This window comes from Dysidea avara, chromosome 13 (assembly GCF_963678975.1).
Source record: "Dysidea avara chromosome 13, odDysAvar1.4, whole genome shotgun sequence".
NCBI lineage: Eukaryota > Metazoa > Porifera > Demospongiae > Dictyoceratida > Dysideidae > Dysidea > Dysidea avara.
In genome coordinates this window covers 7,460,748-7,470,924 of record NC_089284.1, presented here as the reverse complement: position 1 = coordinate 7,470,924, position 10,177 = coordinate 7,460,748, and positions in this window count along the sequence as shown.

Genomic DNA, 10,177 nt, shown 5'->3' with positions numbered 1-10,177 from the left:
TTGTTCTGAGCATGTGTTTATCAAATCCTTGCTTATGCCCAAGTGTATAGCCTTGCAAGGGTAACATGTTAATTTACAAGGTGGTGCAAGACAGAGGTTAGCAACAATAGGGGACTGAAGTATTTACTGTGATAATTATATTTAAAAATCAACAAAGTTCATTATGCATGTTTTGACTTGCAGATTATTATAGTATTGCTGATTGCTAACACTACTACAAGCACTGTATAATGTTATCACTGGTTACATATCTGTTTTCGTGTTTGTCATAAAGTTCAGTGGGATTTGCACCATGTGTAAACAAAGTGATGGTCATATTGCTGATTACCTTTGCATTGATATACATAATTATATAGTAAATTTATTTGAATTTAGTTGTCCACTCTCCATGTCCTTCTTAAAGGTAAAACCACATGCAAGCACAAATGTTTTTCCTGATTATAGCCAAACATGCTAAAGAAGCCTGAGCAGATCTACAGAATGATTACTGTAAGGAACACAGCTGGTTATTCATAACATTTGTAATGGATTCTAGTATTATGATTTAGTGTATCTAATGTTAAATTTATTATGCATGGCACTCTCATTCTCTAAATGTATATATTAAAATATGGGTGTATCTATACTGAAATGTATATTTAATATGCCCAATAAAGAGTAGCAGCCCCACCAGCCTCACCACAGTAAAATAAAAATCCAGACCACCATACATTTCACCCTTCATGGCTGGCAGCACAAACCACAGCAAATGACAGATGTAGATGTATCCATGCATGCATGTGCCTAGCCTCGATCTACATCACTAATCTGAGCACAAAATGACAAACAATATTGTTGTGGCATGAAAGTCTTCTGTAGTAAAGCACTTATCAGGACTTTGGCAATTGGCATCAACTGATCTACAAGAGATAACACCTCAACACCAACATCAGATTGTCATACACCCTTGTACGTGGATGCGTGTTTGTATAGAAGTGTATCAATATCGAATGTTTTATAAATGTACCCACTGACATACATATGTGATGATCATGTGAATGTTCCATGAAAAATGTTTACTCTTTTGTGTGTTGCTAGTAAAGTAGATTCACTTCTGGCATCCATTATTATTTATTTATTAGTGATTCATAGTACACACAGGTACAAAGTATAACCATATAACTTAGACACACCCCTATGGTATAACAATACATGCACATAGTGGTGTACTAAAGGTCTGTAGGCTTGTGCCTATACAGCCACACATTAGTAACCCTCAAAATAACTTTGGAACATTGTAACTATTGTTAGTGACATTGCAAAGCAGAGGCCTTTTTGCTTAATTTGCTTTCTGTTCAGGACCAAGCCATCGATTGCTGCTGACTCCTGTACTAGTTCATGGCTTCGGGCCATTCCCTGTGACTCTTTGGGCTCTCTTCAGTACTGGCTGTTTGCTGCCCATGTGGTAGTGTTGTTGATCAATTAATTTTGGTGATCATCTCCTTGGCTGTGAACATGGATCAATGCGCATTTGTAGGCACAATGCTTTGTGTGATGTAATATACCATGCTCTTCTTCAGGACGACAACACTGGTTGTCGCAAAGAACAGCAGTGTTCTGGCTCCCAGTTGGATCGCCTGCATGGGTGATGTTTTCACCCTACCTTTGTGCATGGGAGGCCTGCATACTTCGATGTTACTATTCATCAAGTTGTCCATTACAGGAATCTCTGTCTGCAGTCTTGGCTAGTGTGGCTGCTGCTAGAGGTGAAGAGGATAAAGATGAGCTTGTGCAGGCTCTGTCTTGTCCATCTGGTGGTTAAGTCCTTAGGGCTGTGGTCAGCAGTTAGTTGTCCAGTCTTGCAGGATGTTAAGTTGCGGCAAGGACAGCCACCAGACTAGGCCTGAGCCTATTATGCTCAAAATTTTACCTATTATTCTTTCCAGAATTTCCCAAAAATTTCTCCTATACTTCTTTTTTTAATTCTTGTACCTAGCCTATTATTCCATAATAATGCTCATTTAGTTTCTGTGGCTAGTTGCTTAGTTTTCAAGATGTTGCTATAAGTAGTTTCGCCAGAATTAATAGCCATAAATGAGCATTTTCTAGCCATAAATAGTTAAAACAGATTTAGAATATCTGCAGCAATAATTCAAGTGTTTTCAAATATATTATCAGTGTATTATAGCTGTAGCTATAGCTACATGCTAAGTTAGGTATACAATAATGATATCAATATGTTCAAAGACTTGAAGAAGATACACTGGTATAAGATGTACAAGTTTCAGAATAGCGCAGTTACATCCCTGATGCTGGCTGCAGATTGTTAAGATGAAATGATCTGACTGCTCTATTAGAGTATTTGAGCGCTCTAATAAAGTATATCGATCCTTTAGAGGCTTTTCAGCCAGCACTCATACAATAATGCCAACTATATATCATTCTTAGTAACTTAACTCTTTCTTCTAGCTAACCAAGAATAGACACACCCCTTACTTCCACCGATTATTCCAATTCTAAAATTATGCCTGGAACCATCCTACTATTCCAGAATTATTCTCACAAAATTGGTGACCTATTATTCTAAAGATTATGCCGGCATAATAGGCGCAGGCCTACACCAGACATGGCATCTCTCATGGTCTAACTTATCATCATTTATTGGAGCAACTCTCTGTTTGTCTGTGGCATCACAATGCTTGGACATTTTGACATCTTTTCAGTTTGTTATCTGGTAGTCCTTTGTGAGAGTTGGACTCTGTTTCATTCTCCCACTCCCTGCAGTGTGCTCAATAGACTGCAGGGCTTTCTGGTTTATAAGGTCTCTGCTGGGGTTGATTGTGTGTTTGCTGGCTCTATGTAGTGTTTTGTAGGTCTATGTAGGCTCTGTAGGTTAGCTCTTTTTGCATGCAAAACTTAAGTCTCCCTTCTAGCTAAAGATTGGAGAGGATGGGAGGGCCGAAACCTATAGGTTCTTTCATAACATTTGCTTCAAAATATCTTTTTTCCAGGGTGACCAACACCCTTGCTGCCACCCCCAAATATTTAGTCACCTTACAAGCACTTATGACTAAACATGAAGTGCTAATAAGCATCATTCAGAAAAGATGCCTGGGCTCTACAGTGTGGAGATACTGCATGACTTCCCTTTTGTTGATGTCTAGCTTTGTGCATGCAGGGATGGATTTGGGGGAGGGGGGAGCTAAGGGGGCTGTAGCCCCCCCTCCAAATTAGTACTTGGCCAATAAAACCCTAAATCAGTCTTCTATGTGTATCAAAAGCAGACTTATTTCAGGAACTATGCATCACTACCAACACAAATAATGTCTATGTAACTATACCTATTGTTCAACTCTGTTCCGGGAGAATATAACTTCTTTTTCCTCAAGAGTTCTTCAAAAACAAGTTTCGATTGTGGGTTGCATCTCCAGTTACTAAAGTTTTAATTGTGGGTTTTATTTTATTCAGATGATTATCAGTGTTTTCCACTATGGCTATAAGAGGCGATTAGTGTGGTTTTTATTTTATATGAATGATTCAAAAAGTGTTAGTTAGTTTAATTGTTTAGATTATCAGCTTCAGTATAGTATGTAGCTACCAACTCAGCCATTTAGCAAACTGTAGTCTTTTGGTAATTTGCAGTTTCATAAGGCAGTTATAGCATATTCACCCACTTTTTTCTTTGAATGCAAAATCTGTTTCAGTTACCTTCTGATATGACCCCATGCTGTGGGTTACGGTGCTGGCATTTGTAGCTAGTTATAGATCAGCCTTCATAACCCGGCAGATCTAATAAGTTGACTATCACAACAACAAATTCAGAAAGTCCACAAATGCAAATACAGTTGCACTTTGCTAAGGATTGCCAGTGGACTAGCTAATAGCTACTATAGTACCCTTCACTGCATTCTGCCTTTCAGTACACTTTATTGGTGTTATGGCTAACAAAGTGTCACTAGGCTAAGGAACATGCATACCAATAATTGTGACGTTCAGCACCACTATACTACTACTTAGCTATACGTGTTTCTGCCTCACAGATTTAGCTGATTAGAGCATGGCTATATATATAGCTAGCTATATCTAATTACTTGCTAGCTACAAATGAAAAGATTATCATGCATGCATGATAATGTAGCTATACTCAATGCATATTGCAATCAGTCTTGATTTAATGGAAAAGTAAAATTTGAATGATATATAATAAACTGAAATTCTGTTATTTTCCACTGAAAAACTGCTAAAAATACTCTGCAGGTTCACCTTTAGAGGGCCTAATTTTCAAATATTTCCTGAGGGGGGGGGGGGGGCATGCCCCCAGACCCCCCTAGGTTTGCATGCTAATGTAGTCATTATTCCAAATAGCTAATTTACCATGGATACTACAAGGATCTTACAACTAGGGCCTTGTGAGAAGGCTTAATTGGTATCTTCCATAATGTCTGGCTAGTTACCTATGTCCCTGTCCACAGCTTAGTCCCCCTTTCAAAGAATCTTAGATCCGCCCCTGCCGGGGCATGTTGTAGTTATTATTTTCAGTGTATAGTTATAATTAGTTTGTAGCTTTATAGCTAGTTGTTATTTTGCTTTCATCACGGCCAAGAAGAAAAAAAAAGATGCCTAGCTGCCCCAATAATTTTAAAGCATGCATGGGGTGACGCGAGCATGTGGTTCACAGTTGGTCCTTGTCGCCCGCACTGTTGAAGCACAGCAAATGTCGGCTCTAATATTAAATGCCATGACCTAACGAACATTTAAAAAAAAAAAAACCTAACAAGAGTTCGAAAGAAATGTGTGTAAACATTGCAACATACTAAACCACTGGACTTCTATTGTAGGACTTGCAGGTGTCTAATATGCCACTATTGTGCTACAAAGGATCACAGGGACCATGATTTTGAGGACAAACTCACAGAAGTAGCATGCAGATGAAGAAAGAGAGAAGGTGAAACATGCTGGAAGGGATGTTAGAACAAGTGAGAAGAGCAGTGAAGGAACTGGAAGACACTGAAAAACTGATTGACGTGGAGGGTGAAGCAAACGTTGAGAAGATACAAGCTATACTTATGACAAAGTGTACAAATTGTTAAAACAACAAGAAGAGGAAGCAATAGATAAAGCTAATACCATTGAGGTATCATGTAAAAAGAGACTAGCTGCACAAAAAGAAATGCAAAGTTTTTGGAAAGTGAATCGACAACTTGTGACAAGTTCCGTACAAAGATAATGGAAGTTGACAGAACAAGGCTAGTACTCACCTACAGTGACTGGATTAAGAATAGGGTTGATAAACTGAAAAAGGAAGTAGATCGCAGTAGCGGCTTTGATCCAGAGTGTAAAGCAGTAGACATTGTGATAAAGTGTCCTAAACCAGTGGAGTTTATTGACAATTTAGGATCTGAAACTTTTGATGTCCTGTGCTTGTAGAATTGCAACTTCTCGATATGGATATGTGCTTAAATCAGCAGTGCCTAAAACCACTTCATTTGGCAATCTATTGCCTTCGCAGTCACCAGTTGATACCACTGACCAAATTAAAGTAACTGTTTATTTGAGAGATAGGTTTGGCCTTCCAGTTACTGACCAATCAGACAATTTATAATTGTATTGCAACAAAGATGAAGATTTCCTACAGGATACAGTTATCATTGAACGGTCGAATGGAAAGTACCATATATGGTATAGTCCTAAAATAAATGAAAATCACTCACTGCAAATTTATTGGAAAGAGCATTTGGTGAACTATGAAGAAATCAAGGCTGTGATGACTGTCCGTGACTATGCCCGAATTAAGCAGCCAGCAAAGATAATTGACAAATATGGGCCATCTAAGATACAGTTAACAGAATAATCTTTTGGCCAAGGGACCCACAATGAGCTCATTGTTTGTGACCACTCCACCAAACAGTTAGTGGTGTTTGATAAACAGTTCCAGTACTCTCATGTCATTGGTGGTGCAGGTGATGGAAATGGAGAGTTTCAATGCATCACTGGAATAGCTGTAGACAGGAAAGGATACTTGTATGCTGCAGATTGTGTCCTTCACTACATCCAGAAATTCAAGCTTAGTGGTGAATTTATTTCCTAATTTGGTAGTGCAGATAATGCTGTGAGATCTCCTTTTGGTTTAGCGCTGTCCCAGTCAGAACAGTTGTTCATATGTGACAGTGATAATCACCAGATCCAGGTGTTTCAAAATGAGAAATTCAGATATGGCTTTGGACAACATGGTACAGAACCTGGTGACTTCAACCATCCACAAGATCTATCACTTAACAACAGCGAAGATCAGTTGTTCATTACAGACCACCACAATGACCGAGTCCAGGTGTTCAGTCCAAAAGGGCAATTCATTAGACTCTTTGATAAATTTCCTGCCGTTGTATTCAGATTACAAACTCCATTCGGGATATACTGTGCACCAGATGGATACCTGTTAGTCAGTTATAAGGACAGTAATTGTGTTTTAGTGCTAAAGGAAGATGGAAACTTTGTACATGCCATTGAAAGCAAACGAGGAAAGAGATTTAGTGATCTTGGTGGAATCGTGGTGATGGATGATGGACAAATAGTGATAGCTGACAAAAGTAATAACAGACTAGTAGTACTTTAGTAGTAACAATAACAGCTCTTGTAGTGGCATTAATACTTTTGTAAATTTGTAGCATGTAGTATAGGCTAAATTTTAACTGTGAATTTACTATAGATTCATACAAAAGGGGACTATGCTTATATTGCATGTTCAAGTGATAGCACTGAGCATCAGATCTATAAGTCTGTCATATATGTAAAACAAGAAGATACCAATTGAATTAGTAGAATGTGAAGAAATAGATACACCCAAGGTGAAGTGCTGAAAGCTTCAGCCTTATCACTATACCTGATCTCCTTATTAGGTCATGGTCAAATGTGCTCGGGATTTCCACATGCAGTCAGTGCTATAGGGATCAGTGTGCAGCAGCGGCGGAGGAAGTAGTTGATATGAGGGGGGGCTCCGCTGAGCTGACCCAGACTTATTTCTATAGTTTGGTAAGGTGAGACCAAAAAAAAAAAAAAAAAAGGTCACAACCAACCCACAAGAGCTTTCCACCTCACCAGCTACCATTTCTAGCTGATAAACTACATAAAAATCCTTACATAGCTCGCTGCACACTGACTACTTTATTAGAGTGACTGCTCTATTAGAGTATCTCGATCTTTATCACGGTTTTCAGCCCCACTCCAAGAAAGATAATTTTTCGGTGTGATATCATTCTGAGGGGGGCTAAGCCCCCCTCAGCAGACCGAGGGGGGGCTTTAGCCCCCTAGCCCCCCCCCCCCCTTTCCGCCGCCTATGGTGTGCAGTGTTGGGACAGTTACTTTTTAAAAGTAACTAGTTACATATTATTATTTGCAACAGAATTATTTAGTTACAGTTACATATTACTCAAAAAATTAAGTAACTATAATAATATTACATATTATATTACTCTGTGTCCACAGTCTTAAGCTGTCACGTGTGAAACTACCACCTTATCACGTGACATGATTGCATTGTTGGGCAATGTGCAAATCTTGGTTATAAGTAAGAAGCTGGTGAATAAGCTTCATTCAGTAGGCTTCATTACTTCGTTGTGGCTAGGCGTTACTCAGTGGACTACTAATGAGATTAGTAACTTTGTTACTTGTACTAATAATATTACGTAACATTAGACTCGTTACAGTAACTATATTACTTATAGGTAACGCATAAGTAAAGTAACTTGCATTATATTACCTGTTTTTATAGCATATTTCGTTATATTACTTAGTTACCACAAAAGTAATAATATTATGTAACGCGTTACTCCCAATACTGTCAGCGTGCATACATATATAGTAGGACTGTGTCAGACACATTGTGGGGAAAAATAGAGCGTGAGAAGAAAGTATCTACATGTTATGTATATTGGTGCAGATCAGTGTAATTATTATTTATTATGTGTGTGTGTGTTTAAAAATTATTTTTAAAATTTCCATGTGGCTCAGAAAAGCATTTCTTAGCAATGTGATACATATAACAGCCATACCTAAACCTGTACTCTGACTTTTTCTTTAGCTATCCTTGACTGAATTCAACCATGCCAATTCAAAGATGATATAATATTATACAACACACACATTCCAGTGTAGTCATCCAGTAATATGTTCATAGCTAACTATGATGTATAAGACACACTATCTCATGTTACCTAAGAAGCCAGCATGCCACACCGTGGGTATATTGACAGGAAGAATATGATTTTCATGCATACACAGCTCCTTATATGGAACTAATTTTACTATGGAGTTTACCACCCGGAAAGGGAGTCCACATACCAAATTTGAAGGAAATGCCTAAAACAATGTCCATGTGATATTACAGTAACTTTGAAGACAGGAATTTTTCCTTCTCCAAGCCCCTGTTGTTGTTATTGTACTTGCAATTTTGTGTAGTTATTTGTGCTTTTTTGTGCTTCATCGTATCTTAATTACTCTTGCTAAAAAAAAATTGAAGAAAATCGTCTCTGAGATTCAAGAGACCAAAGTTTGGTCTTCATATTTTTGCACACTTTGCAAAACTTGTAAAACAAGCTGAAAATTTGCGCACATAAAGGGGGTCCAAAGGTGAATCCTAATAGCAATACTGTGAATATTATGAAAACTGTAGCAGTTATGACTGATTATTTGCATGAAAAGATCATTTGTTGTCACACCTACAAGGTTAACCGCTTAAGGAATAAGTTGAAAATTGGTTTGTATAGATAGATTGACCATTGTAGGAATGTCATTTGGTAGTTTTGAAAGGAATCAAGATAATACTAGGGTAACAGTCACTTGTCTATTTTTATGACATAAGGCTTCCTTTACTAGCATTACTTATGATACAGGTTGGCATAGCAATTGGTTAAAAGTAGAATGATTATTATTAATATGGCTCTTGATAGTAAGTTATAAGGAGAATGTACCATTTTTGATTAATTCAACTTGTTTACAATTCTTGCATATCATGATTAGTGCTGCAATTGATTAATGCTTAATTGATATCACACAGCTCTACTATATACCAATTTTAGCTCATTTCTCATAGCAGTTTGCCTGGTAGGTGTGAAAACGATGTCTTTTTTATTCATGAAACTTGATCACATGATTGTTACACACATTTGGTTTGGAAGAAAGATGGCCATATATGGCTGATATAACTCAAGGGGGTGCAACTGCACAACTCCAGATATTTGCAAATACACAAAATTATGATCATAAAAATTCAGGTGACAGGAGAATTCATCCAAGGTAGTATATTTAATTAATAATGTCATTCAGTAGCTTAGTAATGGTGTGGGGGATAGACGAGTAAAATGACATAGTGTGCACGTGGTCATTATAGTACTCTGGGATGTTGGTGGGTCTTGATATAATAGTAGTTAGTCTGCTGTACTTTGTATTTCTATGTTGACATTACAAGTCATCATGTAGAAAGTTCAGTTGAGAGTTCACTAAGCTATGTAACAAGTCACCCTGTGGAGATTTCAGCTACATAGCAAGACACCTTAGAGTGTGTATAATTAGGTTCCAAGTCTCCCTGTAGAAAGTTTAGCAACAAGCCATCCTGCAGAGAGTTCAACTACAAGCAAGTCACCCTGTAGAGAGTTCAGCTACCAGTATGTATTAAGTCATCCCGCATTCCAGTAGAGAATTCAGCTACAATCAAGTCACTCTGTAGAGAGTTCAGCTACATTGCAAGTTATCCTGTACAAAGTTTGGTAACTCTGCAGGTCACCCTGTAGAGAGTTCAACTGCATGTTACAAGTCAATGAAGTCATCCTGTAGAGATAGAGTTCAGCTACAATCAATAGATGTTACAAGTCACCCTGTACAGGGTTTAACTAAGTAACAAGTCACCCTGTAGAAAGTTCAGCTACATTAAAAGTCAGTACAAACTAGGCACCCAGTAGAGATTCAGCTACATAGCAAGTCAACCTGTAGAGTGTTTAGCTACATTACAAGACATCCTACAGTTATGTTCCAAGTCTCCCGTAGAGAGTTTAGCTACATAACAAGTCATCCTGTAGAGAGTTCAGCTACAATTAAGTTACTCTGTACTACAAGCAAGTCACCCTGTAGAGAGCTCAGCTACATAACTAGTGACCCTACATTACAAGTTACCCTACATTACAAGTTACCCCATACAGCTTTATCT